The sequence below is a fragment of the Lepidochelys kempii genome, chromosome 2, assembly GCF_965140285.1.
Source record: "Lepidochelys kempii isolate rLepKem1 chromosome 2, rLepKem1.hap1, whole genome shotgun sequence".
NCBI lineage: Eukaryota > Metazoa > Chordata > Testudines > Cheloniidae > Lepidochelys > Lepidochelys kempii.
Genome location: NC_136381.1, coordinates 142,257,696 through 142,281,820, shown reverse-complemented (window position 1 = coordinate 142,281,820; position 24,125 = coordinate 142,257,696).

Here is a 24,125-nt window from a genome sequence, read left to right as displayed (position 1 = left end):
AAATGGTAGGCAGGAGAACAGCAAAATAAAAAGACAATGGATTTCAAGAAGGCAGACTTTAGCAAACTTAGGGAGTTGAGAGGTAAGATCCTATGGAAAGCAAGTCAAAGGGGAAAAAACAATTGAAGACAGTTGGCAGTTTTTCAAAGAGACATTATTAAGGGCACAAGAGCACACTATCCCACTGCATAGGAAAGATAAGAAGTATGGCAAGAGACCACCCTGGCTTAACTAGGAGATAGTCGAAGAGTCCTACAAAAAGTGGAAACTAGGTCAAATTACAAAGGATGAATAAAAAAACCCAAACACAAGTATGTAGGAACAAAATTAGAAAAGCCAAGGCACAAAACGAGATCAAACTAGCTAGAGACAAAGGTTAACAAGAAAACATTCAACAAATACATTAGAAGCAAGAGGAAGACCAAGGACAGCGTAGGCCCATTACTCAAATCGGGGAGGGTGGGGGAACAACAACAGAAAATGTGGAAATGGCAAAGGTGCTTAATGACTTCTTTGTTTCAGTTTTCACCAAGAAAGTTGGTGGTGATTGGACATCTAATGTAGTGAATGCCACTGAAAATGAGGTAGGATCAGAGGCTAAAACAGGAAAAGAACAAGTTAAAAATGACTTAGACAAGTTAGATGTCTTCAATGTCACCAGGGCCTGATGAAATAAATCCTAGAATACTCAAGGAGCTGACTGAGGAGATATCTGAGCCGTAGCAATTATCTTTGAAAAGTCATGGAAGCTGGGAGAGATTCCAGAAGACTGGAAAAGGGCAATTGTAGTGCCAATGTCTAAAAAGGGAAAGAAGGACAGCTAGGGGAATTACAGACCAGTCAGCTTAACTTCTGTACCCGGAAAGATAATGAAGCAAATAGTTAAGCAATCAATTTGCAAATATCTAGAAGATAATAAGGTGATAAGTAACAAATTGTGTCAAACCAACCTGATACCCTGTCAAGGAAAGCTAACAAGCCTTCACAAAAAGAAAAGGAGTACCTGTGGCACCTTAGAGACTAACAAATTTATTTGAGCATAAGCTTTCGTGAGCTACAGCTCACTTCATCAGAATTAGCTCACGAAAGCTTATGCTCAAATAAATTTGTTAGTCTCTAAGGTGCCACAAGTACTCCTTTTCTTTTTGCAAATACAGACTAACACAGCTGCTACTCTGAAACCTAACAAGCCTTGTGGAGAGTGGGGAATCGGTAGACATGGTATATCTCGACTTTAGTAAAGCTTTTGGTACTGTCTCACATAACTTCGCATCAACAAACTAGGGAAATGCAACCTAGATGGAGTTACTATAAGGTGGGTGCATAACTGGTTGGAAAACCATTCCTAAAGAGTAGTTATCCATGGTTCACAGTCATGCTTGAAGGGCATAACGAGTGGAGTCCTACAGGGATCAGATCTAGGTCTGTTCAATATCTTCATCAATGATTTGGATAATGACACAGAGAGTACACTTATAAAGTTTGCTGATGATACCAACCTGGGAGGGGTTGCAAATGCTTTGGAGGATAGGATTAAAATTCAAAATGATCTGGACAAACTGGAGAAATGGTCTGCAGTAAATAGGATGAAATTCAATAAGGACAATTGAAAAGTACTCCACTTAGGAAGGAACAATCAGTTGCACAAATACAAAATGGGAAATGACTGCCTAGGAAGGAGTACTACGGAAAGGGATTTGGGGGTCACAGTGGACCACAAGCTAAATATGAGTCAACAGTGTAATACTGTTTCAAACAAAAGTGAACATCATTTTGGAATGTATTAACAGGAGTGTTGTAAACAAGAGACAAGAAAAGAATAGGAGTACTTGTGGCACCTAAGAGACTAACAAATTTATGTGAGCATTAACTTTCGTGGGCTAAAACCCACTTCATCGGATGCATGCAGATGAGAAGTAATTCTTCAACTCTACTCCATGCTGATTAGGCCTAAACTTGAAAATTGTGTCCAGTTCTAGAGTGCCACATTTCAGGAAAGAGGTGGACAAATTGGAGAAAGTCCAGAGAAGAGCAACAAAAATGATTAGCGGTCTAGAAAACATGACCTATAAGGGAAGATTGAAAAACCTGGGTTTGTTTAGTCTGGAAAAGAGAAGACTGGGAGGGGACATAACAGTTTTCAAGTACATCAAAGGTTGTTACAAGGAGGAGGGAGAAAAATTATTGTTCTTAACCTCTGCGGATAGGACAAGAAGCAATGGGCTTAAATTGCAGCAAGGGCAGTTTAGGTTGGACGTTAGCAAAACCTTCCTAACTGTCAGGGTGGTTAAGCACTGGAATAAATTGCCCAGAGACATAGGCGCCGACTTCTGCTCCCGCCAGTGGGTGCTCGATTCCCCTCTGCCCCTGACCCCGACTCCACCCCTGCCTCGCCCCCATTCCAACCCCTTCCCCAAAGTCCCCACCCCAACTCCGCCCCCTCCCTACTCCTATTCCCACTCCTTCCCCAAATCCCCTCCCCGGCCCTGCCTCTTCCTCCCCTCCTCCCCTGAGCGCACCACATTCCCACTCCTCCCTCCAGGAGCTTGCTAGGCCACTAAACAGCTGTTTGGCAGCAGCAGGCAGGAAGCGCTGGGAGGTAGGCAGAGGAGCAGGGAAATGGTGCAGTCAGGGGAGAAGGAAGAGGTGTGGGGAAGGGGAACTGGCTGCCTGCTGGTAGGTGCAGAGCACCCACTAATTTTTCCCCGTGGATTGCTCCAGCTCCAGAGCACCCACAGAGTTGGTGCCTATGCCCAGAGAGGTTATGGAATTTCCATCATTGGAGATTTTTAAGAGGAGGTTAAACAAACACCTGTCAGGAATGGTCTAGATAATTCTTAGTCCTGCCATGAGTGCAGGGGACTGGACTAGATGACCTCTCGAGTCCCTTCCAGTCCTATGATTGTATGTATGTATGTATGTACGTACGTACTGACAAGGTACTGAAACTACAGCTTTATTGACCTCCTTTTCTGTTACTTTTCTTTCCAAAATTACTTTTAGTTCAAGTTTAATATCAACGTTTCTTCAGTGCTGCACTGTATTAAGAATGGTGTGTATGGTTCCCAGTCTGAATTATGTAAAACTGAAATAGAAGGAGGATGAAAACATAACATTTTCAGACAAAACAATTGGGTCATATATTTAGAATCCCTCCCAAGTCTGCTAGAAAGACTTAAATAAAAATAATTCAGTACTGAATTCTTCACTGTGTACTTTGATCACTAGAGAAGTAAAAAGGTTAAGTACAAATGGACACGCTTCTATAGTACTTACATGGCCCATGCTATCACAGCATCTGAGCACCTCAGAATCTTTAATGCATTTAGGGAAGTTCTATTGTTCCCATTTTACCACTGGGAAAGTGAGGCACAGAGAGACTGACTTCTCCAGGGTAACTGAGGTCTCCCAATTCCTACGGTAGCACCAGCACTCCACAATGCCATTCCAGCACTTTTTTTTTTTTTTATAAAGGAGATGGAGCGGTGTATGGAAACGTCTACAAGTCCTAGTCCAGGTGGCTCCTTTCCCCCTTGGTTACAGCATGTCCTCAAAGCCAGCAGATGTCAGTGCCAGGTCTGGGCAGGGAGCACTTGGTGTCAGGTCAGCATGGAGGGAACCAGACACACTACAGGTGGAACCAGGTGAGGCATCAGAGAAGCTAGAGCTGCCAAGAGCCTACAGTGGAATTGGAGCCTGACAATGTTGGGAGCCAGGTGGTGGGGCCTTTCAGACAGTAGAGTCCCCCACAGCGAGCAGGACCTAAGCACAGGTAGACAAGAGCCAGGGATGAAACGAGTTTTGTGGGGAGTCCACACCTGCTCTCCTGGGCCTTTCACTGCCCATATCTCCCACCCCACCCCAAGTTTGTCCTGCTCTATCTGCTCCCTCCTGGGAAAAATCCATTACTACCAGCCTGGAATGATTGGCTTTGGTGTATTGGGAACATTGCTTGTTCTGAAGAATTGATATACAAAATGAGTGACACATTCTCAAACACATTTGTGGGGTTTCTGTGCTAAGCCCGAAAGTCTCATCTACCGTATTTGAGCTGAATGACAGACCATATTATGATGTATAGCTGCACATTTGCTTTTGAAAATTTACTCCAAGAATTGGATCTTAACTGGTGGATTTCTATGTTTTTTTCTAGTCTAATTCACCAATAAGTTTCAGTGTAGAAATCAGTTTCTAGTTTGGTGCTCTTTCGTTTATGTACACAAGGAAAAGGTGGTTAGTAAAATTAAGCTTGGCATTTGGGAAACAGTTTGCTTTCCTTCCCCAATGCATCTCCTGCCCCTACTCTACTTCTACCACATTTCCTCCTTGTGAAAACACATTTGAAATTATGGAACTTGTCCTTTATTTTCTATTAGAATATTTCTTTAGCTTTTTCAGACAAACAACTATTTAATGTAACAAAGAAAGAGGAAAGAGAAGAAAAGCTGGATTTTCACAGGGGAAATTTCTCTGACTCTTACATGGTTGCATAAAGTCTCTGTCCAGAATTTTTCTTAGTTTTATCTGCGTTTGATATTTTGCTTTGTATTAAAACAAAGCCACCAACCAACAACAACACTAATCAGTTTTCTTTCAAGAAATCCCACAGATTGAAGTTTAAGGGAGGAATTTGAAAACAAAGTTCCACAGAACCTACCACAGATGATTTATTAGGAACTTCAGTGATCTTCACCATTACGATTCTACAATAGGGCCTGTCATTCATTCACCACCAGTGGCACCTCCTGCTGGCCATCCTAAGAATTAGCTCTACCAGGTGTTGCACTCCCCCTCCAGCAGTGTCATCCACCATGGTGTCTCGCCCTGTGATCCTCTCACTCCAGGGACTGCAGTCTCCTCTTTGTGGCTTGGCCTTCTGAGCAGGTCAATAAGGTCCTCCCCTTCTGGAGAACTCAACATCCTTCCAGAGCTGCTGGCTGGCATCTCTAATGCCCTTCCCAGTTCCAAGTGGCTGGTAGGAGAACCCAGGCCAATCCTCTACACTGGTTCCAACCCAGGGACCCTATATCAAGAAGCCAAGTTCTCTGCACAGTCTTACTCCTTGCTGCTGTTTCCCTGGGCTTCTTCTTACTTTCTTCCTACTTATCTATCTTCCCCTCTCTCTGTGTGTGTTTGCTAGCCTCCCAACTTCCTACACTCAGGAAATGGCTACAGCCTACTTCCATATGTTCCTGAAGCCTCCCCTGTAGCCAGCTTGCTGGCTTTATAGGCTCTATCTGTTCCTGCACAGGTGAGCTTCTGTACAATCAGTTAGTTCCCTGCTCTCTGGATTCTCCTTCAGGTGCAGCCTGGGGACTTAATTGGGCAGCCTGGCCATCTTAACCCCTTCCAGTCCTGTGTGGGGTGTCCACCCCGTCACTGGGCCTATATTAACACATATATATGGGAATAGCAGCTAGTGGGGAAATGTCCTTCCATACAGCAAAACCAAAATGTAACATTAAAAATATGCCAGTAAAAGTGGTGAATGCACCCACTGAATGCCTTCTACAATAAAGGTTCTTTGGGGTTTAGTCCTGCAAAGGTGAACAAGTATCCTAAAAGGGGAGTGAGTTAAGCAGCTCCTGAGTATGCTGTACTAAAGCTAAGCCAACTTGATTAGCGTGGTGTGGAAAGATGCACACCCTGCTGTGTGCTGGGCACTGCCAAAGAACAGAGCAGCTTGCTCAGAACCTTCTGAGAGGTGCTCAGCACCCTGAAGGCTCATAAATTATACAAGTATAGATTTTCAGTTAAACTCTGTTCAGCACCGATTTAGCTGCACCTGTTGCCACTCCTTGGCAGCAAGAAGTAATTTTTCTAGTGTAGGCCAGTTTTAGATTCCTAGTGGACAGCAATATGCAGGTTAATAGTACTATTCAATCCAGATTATTTGCAAATAGCTTTCCATTCAAAACTAGTTAGGGAAATTAACACAGCTGGCATCAGAACACTTCCATTTCATATAAACACCTCACTTTATTAGCTTTAGAACAGACAGCAATTTGGTGGTGCTCCAAATATGTTTGAACAGCATTTACACTGGCCAGGTATTATTTCAGCATTATCAATGCAGCTGGAAAAAAACTGCTGTTGAGAAAACACTAATATTTAGAAAAATAGGGACTGACATTTCTCCGTCGCTGGTTTCATCCTCATCACTTGGCTTGTGCCCACTTTGGCTTGTGGGACAGACATCTTATTTTTTACCAATAGCTCCTCAGAAAATATTCCTTCCCGAAAGAAAAGATTTACCTCTAAGAATTTACCCAGAGTTTAGCAAGATAGCAATCTTAAGCTTCCGTTCCAGCCTTCAAAAGGATCGTTTAAGTGGGATAAATCTTTTAGAGAGTGCTGCCAGGCTTACATTTGGGTCGGGCAGAAAATCCCACAAGAAACCCAACAACCCCATGCAAGTATCAAAACAAATGTGTATTGACTCTCGATACTTTAATTGTGCTTTCTCTTCCCTTTTAAATTGACAAGCAACATTTCTTCACTGGTCTCCCTTCAACTCACTGTTTAAGCTTATCCTGGATGTCTTCACCACATCTATCCGATCAGCAGCAACTTTTAAAAAGAGGATTTTAGATGCCTGCTCTCAATTAAGCTAATTGTATTCTTACCCACCACAGCATCTGGTAAAGCCACAAGCTCTGGAAGAGTATCCAACTTTTTCCAAATACTTGTCAAGGTCAGGTCATGGGCAGTCAAACCTAGTGGTCAGAACCAGAGTCCGGAGTCAGACTCAAGAATCAGCTGGGTCAGGATACCATGAGATCAGAACCACAAGCCAGTAACCAGATTCAGGCTGGGTCAGAATACATGGGGTCAGAGGTCAAGCACCAAGCCAGGTCAGGACTCCAGGAAGCGAGGCTGTGGGAGCAGGAGCCACACATTACAGAGTCCAGAGCAGGATGGATCTCAGTTATTTCATTCCTGTTGCTGGCTTAAATAGGGCCAATGAGCCAATTGGCTGCTCTGGAACTCCACCAACAGGACGTCCGGGGCAGAGACTCAAACTGGGGATGGGCTTCATGTGTCCTGAGTCAGCAGTTGTTAGCAGATTACCAAGTGGAGGGTTGAAGCGTAGCTGCTCCTGTGGACCCAGGTTCAAGGCCTGCTGGTCATGACATCACCCCATCTGGGTGATGTGGATCCAGGTTTCTTGGGGTGGTTCCTATGGAAGGCCCAGAACAAGGTGAGAGCATGAACATTCCCTGCGTGCTTCCAAGTGCATTTCTTTGGGGAACAGTTAAAGAACCACCACTCTCGCAGGTCTGGGGGGAACACAGATGCGGTCCCTTATGAACTTGATCACTTCCCAGGTATCATAGGGTTCTCAGTTGGTAACGGCCATCTCATCAGGTGGAATTCCAGAGACAGAGGCAAAGCAGATGAGTGTGAGCAGGTCCTGGCAGTGAGTTGCACTGAGGAAGTTATGGGACTTGAGAATGTGGACTGGTTCAGGACTGGGGCCTCATGGATCAGAGCTATACTTTCAGGACAAGGTGTTAGTTTTGCCATTTCTAGTTGCGGGGCTGAAGGTCAAGATAAAGTTGAATGGGGAGGAAAATAGGGCCCACCGGAGCGGTCATTGGTTTAGAGCCTTGGCCCTACACAGGTACTCCAGATTCTCGTGATGAGTACATTCTTGGACTGGATGACAGGTCCCTTCCAAGACATGTCACCAGTTTGGCAGTCTTGATTGCCAAGACCTCTTTGTCCAAGATTTCATAGTTTTGATCAACAGGAATAAGCTTCCTCAAGTAATAGGTGGTGGGGTGCAGTACTTGCTTGCATCTGTGCCTCTGGTAGAGGACTGCTCTGATCGCCGTGCTAAAGGAATTGGCCTCCACAATGAAAACTTGGATCATATCTGGGTGGGCCAGTACTGGAGCCGTGGTAAAGGAAAACTTTAGCTGTTGGAATGTGTGCAGGGCCTCGGGTGACCAGTGGGATTGGGAGTTCTTTGGGAGTAGGTTACTCAGGGACTTGGTTTGTTTTGAAAAATTTGAGATGAACTTCTGGTAAAAATTTGCAAAGCCTAGAAACATTTTAGCTCATGCACATTGCAGGGGGCTGCTCATCACAGACAGCCTGGACCTTTTGTGTGTCCATCTTGATTCTGGGGACAGGATGAAACACAGGAACTCAGTTGAGGTCTGATTGAATGCACATTTTTTAAGTTTAGCATAGAGACCGTGTTGTCATAGTCTTTCCAGGACTGTGCAGGCATGAGTGGTGTGTTAGTCCAGATTGTCTGAGACTATCAATATATCATCTAAATATACCAGACGGCAAGGTCCACAAGATCATCTATGCCCATAGGCATCTCTATGTGGACCGTTCGTCTTTGATTTTTCCTGGCAAGCCCCACCAGAACAGGTACAGCTGCACTGCTTCATTCCATTCAGTATCCACTGTGAGGTGGTAGAAGCATGTTGCATAGGAGGCAGCTGTGCCTGGCCCCTGCCAGAGTCTCTTCAGGGCAGCCTTGGCCATTCCAGCTTTGTGCGGGTCATCAAAGATGGTTGATATTTACCAGAGAAAGACATCCCAGTTCAACAACACTGGGCTATGGCCTTCCAGCAGTGGGGAGGCCAGTCTAGCATGTCTCCCGTCAGCAGGCTGATTACCAGTGCCATCTTGGACTAGTTAGAGGGATAGAGTCTGGGATGCATCAGGAACAGAAGGTGATACTGGTTCATGAAGCCCCGGAACTGCTGGAGGTTCCCGTCAACCTTTCGGGCAAGGGTACCGTGGGCCCCTATTCGAGGCAAGGCACTGCAGCTGATGCTCGCAGCACAGCATTCTCGGCTCTGAGCTGTCTCACTTGCTCTTGCAGCTGCTGGTTTTCCCTGATCAGCTGTGTGACTTGGGCCTATAGCACTTGATTATCTCCCTGGAGGTGGAGGGCCTACTCAGGTGAGTCCAATGTTTCCGGTGGAGATGGCGGTGCGGCTGGGTCCATTCTTCTCACACCGGGCTCAGTCTAGTAGGGTTATTGTGGTCCAAACAAGCTGTCAAAGCCGGGTCATGGCCAGACATACCTAGTGGTCAGAACCAGGTCCACAGTCCAGAGTCAAGAGTCAGCTGGGTCAGGATACCAGGAGATCAGAAGCAGGAGACAAATTGGAGACCAAATTGGTAACCAGAGTCAGACTGGGTCAAGAGACCAGGGAGTCAGAGACAAGAGACAAACCAGAGATCAATCTGGTTGTTTGTCATGGCAAAAAGTTTTAAAAAGTCTCTTTTTAAAATGAAACCAGTCGTGGGATAATATAAATATAATATATTTTGAACACTTTATCCTTCATTTTGTAGTGCAAATTTGAAATGCCTTGCATTTCTTCATCTCAGATGGAAATGGGGTAAAAAATACATTATTTTTGTTGTTACTTTTTAATAGAGAAATGGAGGAAATCATGTGCATACACTTTTAAATTACAAAGAAGTGAGCATCATCGAACAGGAACAGTACAACCTTATAACTGCAGCTTTCAACAGCATTGTGTCTGAAAGGTGGCAGTGTATAGTAAATAGGGCAGTGAACTAGAACTTAGGCCTTGACTACACTGCCACTTACAGCGCTGAAACTTTCTTCACTCAGGGGTGTGAAAAAACACCCCCCCCCGAGCGATGCAAGTTTCAGTGCTGTAAAGTGGCAGTGTAAACCGTGCTCCCAGCGCTGGTAGCTACTCCCCTCGTGGTGGTGGTTTTATTACCGCGCTGGAGCCATGACTACACAGCAACGTTAAAGCCATGCAGCCGTGGCAGTGCTTTAACGTTGGCTATGTAGACACACCCTAAGAGAAGCCACAGGCCTCTAGCGTGACCGTGGGCAAATCGTGTCACCTCTTTGTGCTTCTGTTTCTCTCCTACCCTTTGACTCTTTTGTTAGACTAAACTCTTCAAGGGCAAGGGGTGTCTTTTACCATGCGTTTGTACAGTGCCTAAGCACAAGGGAGTTTTGATCTCAGTTGAGGCCTTTAGATGTAATTATGATAAAAATAATATGTGTATTATAAAATCTTTGGGGCAGGGAACAGGTCCTTATTTGCTTGTGAAACAGCAAGCCCAGTTTTGGGGGCAATAAAACAATAAAATCATAACTGTAGTAATATTTTACAAGTGCTGTATACTCTTGAGCCAAATTGCTAGTTTAATCAGAGAAAATACCCTGTTTCACGTGGAGGGACAAAGCCTGTTAAAGAGGTGTAGTGTTGTCAGGTGATGGTGGAGTTTATCTGAAACAAGCTCATTCAAAAACATCTCACTATGGCAGGATTTTCTATAGTGTCTGTCATTGTAAGATTTAGCACTTCCCAGGAGGGTAAAATCGACATGGTGAGGTTTGTGGTTGATTTCAAGTCGTTTTCTGCTCTCCTTTCTTCCCTGGATTAGGAAATTCTGCTGGGGAATGTTTCAGAGTAGCAGCCATGTTAGTCTGTATCCGCAAAAAGAAAAGGAGTACTTGTGGCACCTTAGAGACTAACAAATTTATTGGCGCATAAGCATGAATCCGATGAAGTGAGCTGTAGCTCACGAAAGCTTATGCTCAAATAAATTTGTTAGTTTCTAAGGTACCACAAGTACTCCTGTTCTTTTTGGGGAATGTTTATTTTTCTTTGAATTATCTTGTCATTTATGGTGGAAAAGCTCTGTCAAAGAGAAGGGTCTTGGAGCATCCCCTGAAATATCTTATATTCATTTCTAAATAAGCTTTTACAAGCCATTCAATGGAAAGAGAAACTAAAGCTAGAATGCTCTTATGTTTAACAGTGGGATGCCATCACTATTTTTTTGCATTGTCATGTAACACTAGACCACTCAATCCTTTTTACATATGCCTCACAGAAACCTGCAAAAGCAGGAGAAGCTGTGCCAAACCACTATTAATATTCTATTCTCTGGGTAACTGAGACTTTACAAAATCCTTGTCATTAATAACATTTGCTTATTTTCAGCTAAAATGTTTCAAAAAAGCTAATTTGGAAGCCTAAGCAGGAAGATGCACTAGCGGTGCAAAGTACTTTTTAAACAAACATTCAATTAAGCCTCATAATTCCCTTGTCAGGTAGATATTATCAGAGCCATTTTACAGGTGACTAAACTGAGGAAAAAAGAGAGAGGTCCAGGATACACCAAGCAGGTAGGCACTTAAATCCATATCAAGTGTCTAAATACTACGAGAAAGTCAGGCCGGATGGTTGCAAGAGGGTCCTCATGTTGGGTTCCAGGAAGTGGGTGGGTACAAGCCCACCCACTGCTAAAGGACCCTCCCACAGCCTATGGGGAGGATCCACTGTGCCCGGGACTCATATAATGACATGGGACAATGGAAAAAAATAACAGGGACAAGTGTGAGGATCAACGGGTCAAAAATAGGAAACCTGTAAGGGATACCGAGCAGAGAATCCTGGACAGCATCCACTGCTCTTCAAAGGTGTCAAGGGAGCCAAAGGATGCCACCCAGAGGAACTCTGCCTGGATGCCTGAATGGAGGGAGGATCAGAAGTAGGCCCCACAGTTGCAGGAAACCCCCTCAGCCAACATCCTCTCCCTGGTGTTATAGATGGCCAGTTTGGCCATCACTAGGAGGAGGCTGATGAGGAGGTCCCGTGACCTTGTGGGGCCAACAACAGGGTACGTGTATAGAAGAAGGTGAGGGGGAAAGTGCAGACAAAAATGCAAAAGGACATCTGGGAGGAGCCGGAATAGGGGCTGCAACCTGGTGCACTCCAGCTATATGTGCACCAGGGTCTCCCTTACGCTGCTAAAGGGACAGACATCAGGGATAGGGGGAACCATGCCAACTACACACCCATGCTCATGGATCAGCAGAGGAGCAGCCAACTGATATCCCTGTGGGCCGTGGGACTAAGGTGGAGTCTAGGCTGGCCCACTGGGGTCTCTCACCTCAACAGGTGGTAATAGGTCCTGCCGCTTAATATTGGGGTGGGACATGAGGGTGAGGAAACGAAGAGTATGGAGCACAAGTGTGTACAGGTGCGTCGGAAGCGAAGTTGTGCAGCCAGCTGGCGGTATTTGGGTGGGACAGCCGGGGCTGGAGAGGGAGTTAAGGGGTAGGGGCCCGATGAAAAGGTCCAGAGGCCCAGGGTATAGGGTGGGTGGGCAGTACCTTCCCATAGGACCCGTTTGAGGTAAACCCAAGCAGCGGACAGTAAGGCTGCCTCACCTCCTGAAGTACATGCTGGGGAGTAGGAAGTACATGCTGAGTGAGCGTCAGGGGATCCACCCAGTCTCCCCAGTCGTAGTCCAGGAGGTCTCCGATCCTAGTGACTTCTGCCTGGACCAACCTCTGGCGCACTGAGGGAGACTCCTCCACCTGCACACAGAGTTGGGGATTGTGTAACAGGAGCTGTCATAAATATAAAGGGAGGGGTAAACCCCTTTAAATCTCTCCTGGCCAGAGGAAAAACCCTTTCACCTGTAAAGGATTAAGAAGCTAAGATAACCTCGCTGGCACCTGACCAAAATGACCAATGAGGAGACAAGATACTTTCAAAGCTGGAGGGGGAGGGAACAAAGGGCTCTCTCTGTCTGTGTGATGCTTTTGCCGGGACCAGAGCAGGATTGCAGGTCAGAACTCCTGTAAAGAGTTAGTAAGCAATCTAGTTAAATATGCGTTAGATTTTGTTTTGTTTAAATGGCTGATAAAATAAGTCGTGCTGAATGGAATGTATATTCCTGGTTGTTTTTTTTTTAACTTAAGGTTTTGCCTAGAGGGATTCTCTATGTTTTGAATCTGATTACCCTGTAAGGTATTTACCATCCTGATTTTACCGAGGTGATTCTTTTACTTTTTCTTTAATTAAAATTCTCTTTTAAGAACCTGATTGTTTTTTCATTGTTCTTAAGATCCAAGGGTTTGGGTCTGTGTTCACCTATGCAAATTGGTGAAGATTTTTATCAAGCCTTCCCCAGAAAAGGGGGTGTAGTGCTTGGGGGGATATTTTGCACGGGAGACGTTTCCAAGTGGGCACTTCCCCTGTTCTTTGTGTAACACTTTGGTGGTGGCAGCGTTTAACCTAAGCTAGTAAGAATAAGCTTAGGGGGTCTTTCATGCAGGTCCCCACATCTGTACCCTAGAGTTCAGAGTGGGGAAGTAACCTTGACAGGGGTTCCACGAGGAGATCTGCCCTCTCGGTGGCTGCCACGGACCTGGTCACTGAAACCAGCTTCCAGGTCCAAAGGAGGTCCTGATAGAAGACCGGCAGCCTGGAGAGGTCTCATGGAAGACCCCTCAGATGGAGAGAAAGGAGCTGCCGGTCATATCAGAGCCCTCGGAAGTGGTGAAGGAAGACATGCTCCAACGTTCCCCAAGCTGGGCTACCTGTACTATAGAGGTGTCTCTGCAGGGCCTGGAGGCAGAAGACATGGACCTGAGTGCGAAGGCAGACCAGGCCCTGTCCTCCCTCCTCCAGGGGGAGATGGAGAACCCGCACAGAGACCCAGTAGAGTCCTGGCCAAAAGAACTCCAGAACCAGCTTCTGGATATCAGCCAGGAAACCTGGGGCTGGGATCAGGGTGCTGAGTCAGTGCCAGATCATGGACAGGACTAGCTGGTTGAGAACCAGTGCCCTCCCACACAGGGATAGGCACTGGAGTAGTCCTGTCCACCTCAATCACCCTGCCCTCTAACCCTTGCCAGTTCTCTGGCGGAGAAGGATGCATGGCAGAAAGGTAAACGCCAAGATAGAGCAGTGGACCCGCACTCCACTAGATGGCTTGAAGCGAGGGTGGGAGGGAGCTTGCCTGCCATCCATCCCCGACCACTAGGCTGGAGCTCTTGACCCAGTTGACCTGAGCAGAGGAGGCCATGAGTAGATGGCCTGGCAAGCCTCCACCCGCACCATGTCTCCCGGGTCCTGGACCATGAGGAGTACATCGGCGGCATACGCCAACAGGACCAGCTGCAACTCTGGCTCTCGGAGCACCAACTCCGTCAACCTCCAATGGAGGAGACAGAGGAAGGACTTGGTCGCCACAGTATACAGTTGGTCTGACAGTGGACACCCCTGATGCACCCCTCACCCGAAGCGGACCAGTTTGGTCAGGGTCCAATTGAACCTGACCAGACACTCCATGGAGGAGTACAGCACCTGGAGAACACCCATGATCTGGGGCCCAAAGCCGAACTCCCACAGAGAGCCCAGGAGATACCCATGGTTCACCCTGTCGAATGCCTTCTCCTGATCCAAGGACAGGAGGGTGAACAATAGACCATCCCTACACCTGAGCTCCAAGGGATCCCAGAACAAGTACAGATTGTTAAAAATGGTACAATCCAGGACAGTGTAGGTATGGTCAGGGTGGACCATATCTGCCAGCACAGACCCCAGCCACAGTGAGATGGCTTTTGCTACAACCTTGTAGTCCATGCTGAGGAGCAAGGTGGGTCGCCAGTTCCGAAAGCCGCAGAGGTCCCCCTTCTTTGGAAGCAAGGTGAGCACAGCTTGCCTGCACGACAAAGGGAGGACCCCGCTCCCCAAGGACTCGGCCCAGATGGTGACAATATCCTGGTTGAGGATGTCCCAGAACACATGGAATAACTCCACAATCAGCCTGTCCATGCCCACAGATTTATTAGTGGGCATGAGATGGAGGGCTTCCGAGAACTCGGCCAGAGTGAAAGGTAGCTCTAGCCGGTACTGGTCGCCCGCGCTGACCATTGGGAGTTTGTCCCATAGCACTTTGCAGGCATTGGTGTTGGTCGGATCCGGGGAGAAAAGGCTGGCGTAGAAGGCCCTGGCCCTTCCACGCATCTCCTCTGGATCCAAGAGGGGGGTGCTGTCCTCTGCCAGAAGGCAGCTGATGTGCTTCTTAGCCCCCCTCTTCTTCTCCAGGGCTCAGAAGAAGCGGGAGCCGTGATCCATCTCTTGAAGGAGACAGATGCGGGATCGAATGAATGCGCCCCAGGCCCAATGGTCCATGAGGAGCCAGAGCTCCTCCCTCTTCTCCCTACATGCTCTGCAGAGGGATAGATCCCTGGGACTGGTGGCCAGGTGCCTCTCCCAGGTGACAGAGGTTGTCACGGTCACCAAATGGTGATGCGAGAACAGGGTCAGCCAGATGCCGGAGGAGCGGGCCTGTGAAAGATGATGGCAAGATAAGTAGATGAGGTCCAACTGGGAGTGGCCCGACCTATGTGCCTCCACCGGGACATAGGTGAATGTGGACATGTCATCCGGGTGGTGGTCATGACAGACATCCTCCAAGGAGTGATGGTCAACAATCTGCCGGAGGATGTCCGCGGCAGCAGGGCACTGCTCGGTCCCCAAGCTGTCCCACTCTTCGAGGAATTGGATGGTGTTAAAATCCCCGCCCAGGACCAGGCACCTGCAAGGATCCAAAGAGCCAAGGAAGGTGGATGCCTGTTGGAAAAAGCACATCCGCTCTAGGCCCGATGGGGTGTAGATGTTGACAAAGTTCAACGCCAGCCCCTCCATATGGACCTGGAGGTGCAGCAGGTGGCCCGGCACGACTTTGGCAACCCCCATCACCTCAGTGGGCTTGGTGGCTACTAGTGGGGTGCCATCCGTGGCCGGGCAGGTAGATGATTCCGGGAGCTCCCTGGGAGTGAGAGTAGGAGCAGCAACTGGGGGAAAGGAATTGGGGGCGGGGGCGATGCAACGTCGCCCAGATTGAGGCCCGCTGACAGAGGACTGTCCTCCTGCTGTGTAACTACAGTCTGACCCAAGGCCTCAATCTCCTCAAAATTGGAGGAGACGTCTACACCTACCCCAGGAGCCTCCCCACCAGCGTTCAAGGCAACACTCGCCTTGGTGCTGACAGGGGGCACAGATGGCAAGGGGATTGTGGGTGCCTCTGATGGAGCTCCCCAAGTAGGGACTCCAGAAGAGGGGTAGTACTGCCCTTCGTTGCTGCCATGACATCCCCAGCCAGCTCCAGTGGCTGAAGCGTATCTGGGGGCAAGGCAGAAGGCTCGGCCCCAGCGGCCTCCTTCCTGGTCTTACTGCATCTGAGTGGAGGAGCTGAGCCTGCACCTTCCACTTGCCCCGCTTCCCTGAACAAGGACCCAGCCCTCTAAGGTGTTACCAGTGGGCTGGCTAGCACCTCTCCATCACGTGCCGCCAGTGGCACTTGAAGCTGCACCTGCCCATGGAATGAGAGGACATGACAGACAGCGGGGTCCTTGCAGTCCAGTGGGAGACAGCTAATGATGGGGCGGGGCAGGCAAACCAACAAAACTCTCAAGAGCAAAGGGCAGGTTAAGCAAACAAACTGAAGGTACTGGGGGCCAGGGCAAAAAAAAAAGGGGGGGGGAATGGGCAGCAAGGGGCAGGTGAAGCAGGTAGCAAGGAGAAATGGGGGAACTGCTGCAGGGAGGTTGGGGGCAAGGCAGACAATGGGAAAGTCCACCAGCTGCAAGCAGCAGGAGCGGTAAGGGCCAGTCCAAGGGGAGGGAGAAGGCACGTGTGCCCATGTGCGCCTGCAAAAGCTAAGTCTTTGAGTGCTGCCGCTACAGGCCCAAGCGGCGGAAAAGGGGCAAGGCAAGCAGCTGAGTCCTGGAGTAAGGAGCGGAGGCAGATGGTAAGCTGGGGTGATGGAGGGGACAAAGGTGGGACAGATGGACCAGGGGATGGGGGGAAACACCGCACCCCCAGTCTCCCCACAACAGACAATACCCCCACCACCAGAGTAGAGATGGAAACAGTCACTGAGTCCAGCAGGAGGCCCCCTTCACGGTGTCCTGCAGGGTTCCTGTGCACTCCCCCAACAGCAAAAGTCTTCCTCTTCCTCCTCAAGGCAGCAGCTGGCTTCCAGGCAGTAGGAGCAGCAGCACCAGCAGGCAGTCTGGCAACCAGGCGAGAAGGACCCCTCCCGTGATGGCAATGGCAATAGCCGGGGCAGGGTCCCTCACTCCCCCTTCAGGGAGCAGACCAGCAGGCTCCCTCCGGAGCAGCAGCAACCTGGGAGCCCACCAGCTGGCAAGGTGGTGGGGGTCTGACCCAGATGAGAAGCTGAGGCAGCAAGAACCCTGGGCTCAGCGGCCTCTCAGCTCTACACCTGCAAGAGGGTCCTGGACAGCTGACTTGTTCGTCCTAGAACGTTAATGGCCCTTTTCCCTACAAGCTGAGAAAGGGTTACCTCATGTCAAGTAGGGACACCTGAATCCAATTAAGGACTGTCTGAGGCCTTTAAAAACCCCTCCTGTGGGGAGAGGATGGGGGGGGGGGGAAGAGAGGGGAAAAAAAGAAAGGGAGAAAGAAAAATAAGCTGCTGCCAGGCTAGTGGCAGCAGGGAAATAGGCTTGTTCCAGGCTGAGAGGCAGTGCTCCTTCCCATAGGGGAAACAGCCAAACCTGAGTGCCTGCGTCACCCCAGGGCAACAAACTAGATGACACCTTGCCCCAGTGAGGGGGGGCAGCAAAAGGTACCCTCTCTGGGTTTTTGTTTATGAGACTGTGTCACGGTTCCTCCCCCACTCTGAACTCTAGGGTACAGATGTGGGGACCTGCATGAAAAACCTCCTAAGCTTATCTTTACCAGCTTAGGTCAAAACTTCCCCAAGGTACAAAATATTACCCCCGTTATCCTTGGACTGGCCGCTACCACCACCAAACTAATACTGGTTACTGGGGAAGAGCTGTTTGGACGCGTCCTTCCCCCCCAAAATACTTCCCAAAACCTTGCACCCCACTTCCTGGACAAGGTTTGGTAAAAAGCCTCACCAATTTGCCTAGGTGACTACAGACCCAGACCCTTGGATCTTAAGAACAATGAACAATCCTCCCAACACTTGCACCCCCCCTTTCCTGGGAAATGTTGGATAAAAAGCCTCACCAATTTGCATAGGTGACCACAGACCCAAACCCTTGGATCTGAGAACAATGAAAAAGCATTCAGTGTTTTACAAGAAGACTTTTAATAAAAAATAGAAGTAAATAGAAATAAAGAAATCCCCCCTGTAAAATCAGGATGGTAGATATCTTACAGGGTAATTAGATTCAAAAACATAGAGAACCCCTCTAGGCAAAACCTTAAGTTACAAAAAAGATACATAGACAGAAATAGTTATTCTATTCAGCACAATTCTTTTCTCAGCCATTTAAAGAAATCATAATCTAACACATACCTAGCTAGATTACTTACTAAAAGTTCTAAGACTCCATTCCTGTTCTGTCCCCGGCCAAGAGGACTACAGACAGACACAGACCCTTTGTTTCTCTCCCTCCTCCCAGCTTTTGAAAGTATCTTGTCTCCTCATTGGTCATTTTGGTCAGGTGCCAGCGAGGTTACCTTTAGCTTCTTAACCCTTTACAGGTGAGAGGAGTTTTCCCCTGGCCAGGAGGGATTTCAAAGGGGTTTACCCTTCCCTTTATATTTATGACACGCCCCCCAAATCTCAGCTAGGGTGAAACACTGGCTGGGATTTCTTCCTGGAGCTCTAGGAAAAACAGAGTTAATAAGACACATGCATCTCTAAATATACTACCAAGTACATAAAGACTAACAATATTTTCCACATCTCAAGGACGATTTTAACCAGTTGACTCTGGGAAACTTTCACGGGAGAGTGCATCAGCCACTTTGTTAGAAGCTCCTGAGATGTGTTGGATGTCGAAATCAAAATCTTGGAGAGCTAAACTCCACCGAAGAAGTTTTTTGTTAGTTTCCTTGACGGTGTGAAGCCACTTCAGTGCAGCATGGTCGGTTTGCAGGTGGAAACGCCGTCCCCAAACATATGGGCGTAGCTTTTCCAGAGCATAGACAATGGCGTAACATTCTTTTTCAGTGACTGACCAGTTGCTTTCCCTCTCAGACAGTTTTTTGCTGAGAAACACTACAGGGTGGAATTCTTGATCAGGTCCTTTCTGCATTAAAACTGCTCCCACACCACGCTCGGATGCATCTGTGGTTACTAGGAACGGTTTGTCAAAGTCTGGGGCCCTTAGTACAGGGTCAGACCTGAGTGTCGCTTTAAGCTTGTTAAAGGCCTTCTGACACTTTCCGGTCCACTGAACAGCATTTGGCTGTTTCTTTTTGGTTAGGTCTGTCAGTGGGGCAGCGATTTGGCTGTAGTGCGGTACAAATCGTCTGTAATAACCGGCCAAGCCTAAGAAGGATTGAACCTGTTTCTTTGACTTTGGGACAGGCCACTTTTGGATAGCATCCACTTTGGCCTGTAGGGGGCTGATAGTTCCTTGACCCACCTGGTGTCCAAGGTAAGTCACTCTGTTTAGGCCTATTTGACACTTCTTAGCCTTAACAGTTAGCCCTGCCTCCCTTATGCGCTCAAGGACTTTTTGTAGATGTTCCAGGTGGTCTGCCCAGGAATCCGAAAATATGGCCACATCGTCAAGGTAGGCGACTGCATATTCTCCTAATCCCGCTAGGAGACGATCTACAAGTCTTTGGAAAGTGGCGGGTGCATTTCGCAGCCCGAAAGGGAGTACATTAAATTCATACAGCCCGAGATGTGTGATGAAGGCTGACCTTTCCTTGGCAGATTCATCTAGCGGTACCTGCCAGTACCCCTTGGTTAAGTCCAAGGTAGAGATGAACTGGGCCCGTCCCAGTTTCTCTAATAGTTCATCAGTGCGTGGCATTGGATAGTTGTCTGGGCGAGTTACAGCATTTAGCTTACGGTAGCCCACGCAAAAACGTATTTCCCCATCTGGTTTGGGAACTAGAACCACTGGAGATGCCCATGCACTTTCAGAGGGGCAGATTACACCCATCTGTAACATATCCTGGATCTCCCGTTCTATAGCAGTTTTAGCTTGAGGAGACACCCGGTAAGGGTGGACCCTAATTGGGTGAGCATTACCTGTGTCAATGGAGTGGTATGCCCGTTCAGTCAGTCCTGGGGTGGCTGAGAACGTTGGCGCGTAGCTAGTGCACAGCTCCTGGATCTGCTGTCGCTGCATACGCCCAAGGGTCATGGAGAGGTTCACCTCTTCCACACCACCAGCACATTTCCCTTCGTAATAGACACCTTCAGGCCACTCAGCGTCGTCTTCTCCCTGGGCTGTAAACTGACAAACCTTTAATTCTCTGGAATAAAAGGGCTTTAGAGAATTAATATGGTACACCTTAGGCTTTCGGTTGGAGGTGGGGAATGCTATGAGATAATTAACAGCTCCCAGGCGCTCCTGGACCATGAATGGCCCTTCCCACGATGCTTCCATTTTATGGGCCTGGAGCGCCTTTAAGACCATGACCTGGTCTCCTACTTTGAAGGAACGCTCTCTGGCATGTTTATCATACCAGGCTTTTTGCTCTTTTTGAGCATCCTGTAAGTTTTCTCTAGCAAGGGCTAAAGAGGTTCGGAGGGTGTTTTGTAGGTTGGTTACAAAGTCCAGAATGTTAGTTCCTGGAGAAGGTGTAAATCCCTCCCATTGCTGCTTCACCAACTGCAATGGCCCCTTAACCTCACGGCCATATACAAGTTCAAATGGGGAAAACCCTAAACTGGGATGTGGTACAGCTCTGTAGGCAAAGAGCAACTGCTGCAATACTAGGTCCCAATCATTGGAGTGCTCATTTACGAATTTACGTATCATGGCCCCCAAAGTTCCATTAAACTTCTCCACCATGCCATTTGTTTGATGATGGTAAGGAGTGGCAACCAAGTGATTTACCCCATGAGCTTCCCAAAGGTTTTTCATAGTTCCTGCCAGGAAATTAGTCCCTGCATCTGTGAGGATGTCGGAGGGCCAACCTACCCTGGCAAAAATGTCTGCTAGTGCCTGGCACACACTTTTAGCCCTGGTGTTGCTTAGAGCTACTGCTTCCGGCCATCGGGTGGCAAAATCCATGAAAGTCAGTATGTACTGCTTTCCTCTGGGTGTCTTTTTCGGAAAAGGACCCAGAATATCCACAGCTACTCGCTGAAATGGAACTTCAATGATGGGGAGTGGCTGGAGAGGAGCTTTGACCTGGTCTTGGGGTTTTCCCACTCTTTGGCACACCTCACAAGACTGGACATAGGTAGAAACATCCTTGCCCATTCCCTCCCAGTGGAATGACCCCCCCAAACGGTCTTTGGTCCTGTTCACCCCAGCATGGCCACTAGGGTGATCATGGGCTAAGCTCAAGAGCTTGGCCCGGTATTTAGTTGGAACTACCAACTGTCTCTGAGGATGCCAGTCTTCCTGGTGTCCCCCAGAAAGAGTTTCCTTGTATAAAAGTCCTCTTTCTACAACAAACCTGGATCGATTAGAAGAGCTGAGAGGCGGTGGGTTGCTCCGTGCCGCCGTCCACGCTCTCTGGAGGCTTTCATCTGCTTCCTGTTCGGTCTGGAACTGTTCCCTTGATGCTGGAGACATCAGTTCCTCATTGGATTGGGGACATAGGCTTGGTCCCTCTGGAAGCGATATAGGGGATGGAGCTGTTTCTGTTGACTGTGAACCGCTCTCCGCTGGTGCACTATGTTGGGATTCAGGCTCTGGCTGAGCCTCTTGTGTAGGGTTATCAGCTGCTGCCAGTTCAGGTTCGGTGGGGCCCTCTGGTGTTGAGGTTGCAAGTACTGGATTCAGTGCTGGCACGGGGTCTGGTGTTGGTTGTTTGGCTGGTTCCGGTTCTGGGACTGGTTCCGTCTGGGTCTCTGGGACTGGATCCACTACTGCTGTTGCAGACATTGGCCTGGGGTCCGGGTCCATCACCTCTGACCGGGCCCTGATAGAAGTTTCCGGAACAGAGCTAGGCCCCACGGCTTGTTTAGCCTGGCTGCGGGTGACCGTTCCCACCCTCTTGGCCTGCTTCACGTGATTGGCCAAGTCTTCCCCCAACAGCATGGGGATGGAATAATCATCATAGACTGCAAAAGTCCATGTTCCTGACCAGCCCTTGTACTGGACAGGCAACTTGGCTGTAGGCAAATTGAAAGAGTTGGACTTGAAGGGTTGAATCGTCACTTGGATCTCTGGGTTGATTAAATTGGGGTCCACTAAGGAAGCATGGATAGCTGACACTTGTGCTCCGGTGTCCCTCCACGCGGTGACCTTCTTCCCGCCCACACTCACAGTTTCCCTCCGCTCCAAGGGTATCTGGGAGGTATCTGGGCCTGTGGACCTCTGGTGTGATTCCGGTGCAATGAACTGTAATCTGTTGGGGTTCTTGGGGCAGTTGGCCTTTACATGCCCCAGCTCGTTACATTTAAAACATCGTCCAGCTGACGGGTCACCGGGGCGAGGTGGGTTGCTGGAGAACAGGGTGGTGGGACGATAAGGGGTCTGGAGGGTTCTTTGGGAGGTAGGTGGGGCTTTGGGCGGCCCCCGGTAATAGGGTGTGGTCTGGGGTGGTCCCTTCTGGTCTCCGCTCCAACTGCGACCAGTTTTCTTCTTCTCTGCCACCTCCACCCATCTGGCTCCAATCTCTCCTGCCTCGATTACAGTTTTGGGTTTCCCATCTAGGATGTATCTTTCTATTTCCTCAGGAACACCCTCTAAGAATTGTTCCATTTGCATTAGGAAGGGCAAATTTACTGGAGATTCAACACTTGCTCCTGATATCCAGGCATCCCAATGTTTCACAATGTGGTAGGCATGTCGGGTAAATGACATGTCTGGTTTCCACCTTAGGGCTCGGAACCTCCGACGAGACTGCTCGGGTGTTATCCCCATTCTGACTCTCGCCTTGGATTTAAACAGTTCATACTTGTTCATATGTTCTTTAGGCATTTCAGCTGCCACCTCAGCTAAGGGTCCACTGAGCTGCGGCCTCAGCTCTACCATGTATTGGTCAGTAGAGATGTTGTACCCAAGGCAGGCCCTTTCGAAGTTTTCTAAGAAGGCCTCAGTATCATCACCTGCCTTGTAGGTGGGGAACTTTCTGGGATGGGAAGTGGTACCTGGAGAAGGATTGCTAGGGTTTGTTGGTATATTCTGCTGGGCCTTTATCCTCGCCATCTCCTCCACATGCTTCCTTGCCTCCATTTCCCTCTTGTGGGCAGCCTCCTGTACCTCCTTCTTCAGCCGCATGAGTTCTATCTGTCTTTCATGTTCCCTTTGTTTTTCCTCAGCCTGAAATTTGGCTAATTCCAGCTGTAGTCGAGCTGAGGATTTGGCCATTCTAACCTCTCTGTTTTTAACTAACTTTACACCCGAGGTTTAGAAATAAACAAACAAAACTTGGCTGTAAAATTTTGCTGTGCTGGAATAGAATACCTATTCTCTGATAGTGATTGTCAGCCTACAGAAAAAGACAATTCCCTTGTCTCTGCTTGGCCACAAAGCAGAGAGAAACCAAACTGCTTTCAGTTTCAAAGCTGCCTTCTGGACTTCCTAAAAATTCCTTTTTAAAATCTGTATTTCTAGTTCAAAAAAATCTCAACTGGATCTCAAAATGATTTCAGGTTAATCCCACCACTGTGCCACCATGTCACGGTTCCTCCCCCACTCTGAACTCTAGGGTACAGATGTGGGGACCTGCATGAAAAACCTCCTAAGCTTATCTTTACCAGCTTAGGTCAAAACTTCCCCAAGGTACAAAATATTACCCCCGTTATCCTTGGACTGGCCGCTACCACCACCAAACTAATACTGGTTACTGGGGAAGAGCTGTTTGGACGCGTCCTTCCCCCCCAAAATACTTCCCAAAACCTTGCACCCCACTTCCTGGACAAGGTTTGGTAAAAAGCCTCACCAATTTGCCTAGGTGACTACAGACCCAGACCCTTGGATCTTAAGAACAATGAACAATCCTCCTAACACTTGCACCCCCCCTTTCCTGGGAAATGTTGGATAAAAAGCCTCACCAATTTGCATAGGTGACCACAGACCCAAACCCTTGGATCTGAGAACAATGAAAAAGCATTCAGTGTTTTACAAGAAGACTTTTAATAAAAAATAGAAGTAAATAGAAATAAAGAAATCCCCCCTGTAAAATCAGGATGGTAGATATCTTACAGGGTAATTAGATTCAAAAACATAGAGAACCCCTCTAGGCAAAACCTTAAGTTACAAAAAAGATACATAGACAGAAATAGTTATTCTATTCAGCACAATTCTTTTCTCAGCCATTTAAAGAAATCATAATCTAACACATACCTAGCTAGATTACTTACTAAAAGTTCTAAGACTCCATTCCTGTTCTGTCCCCGGCCAAGAGGACTACAGACAGACACAGACC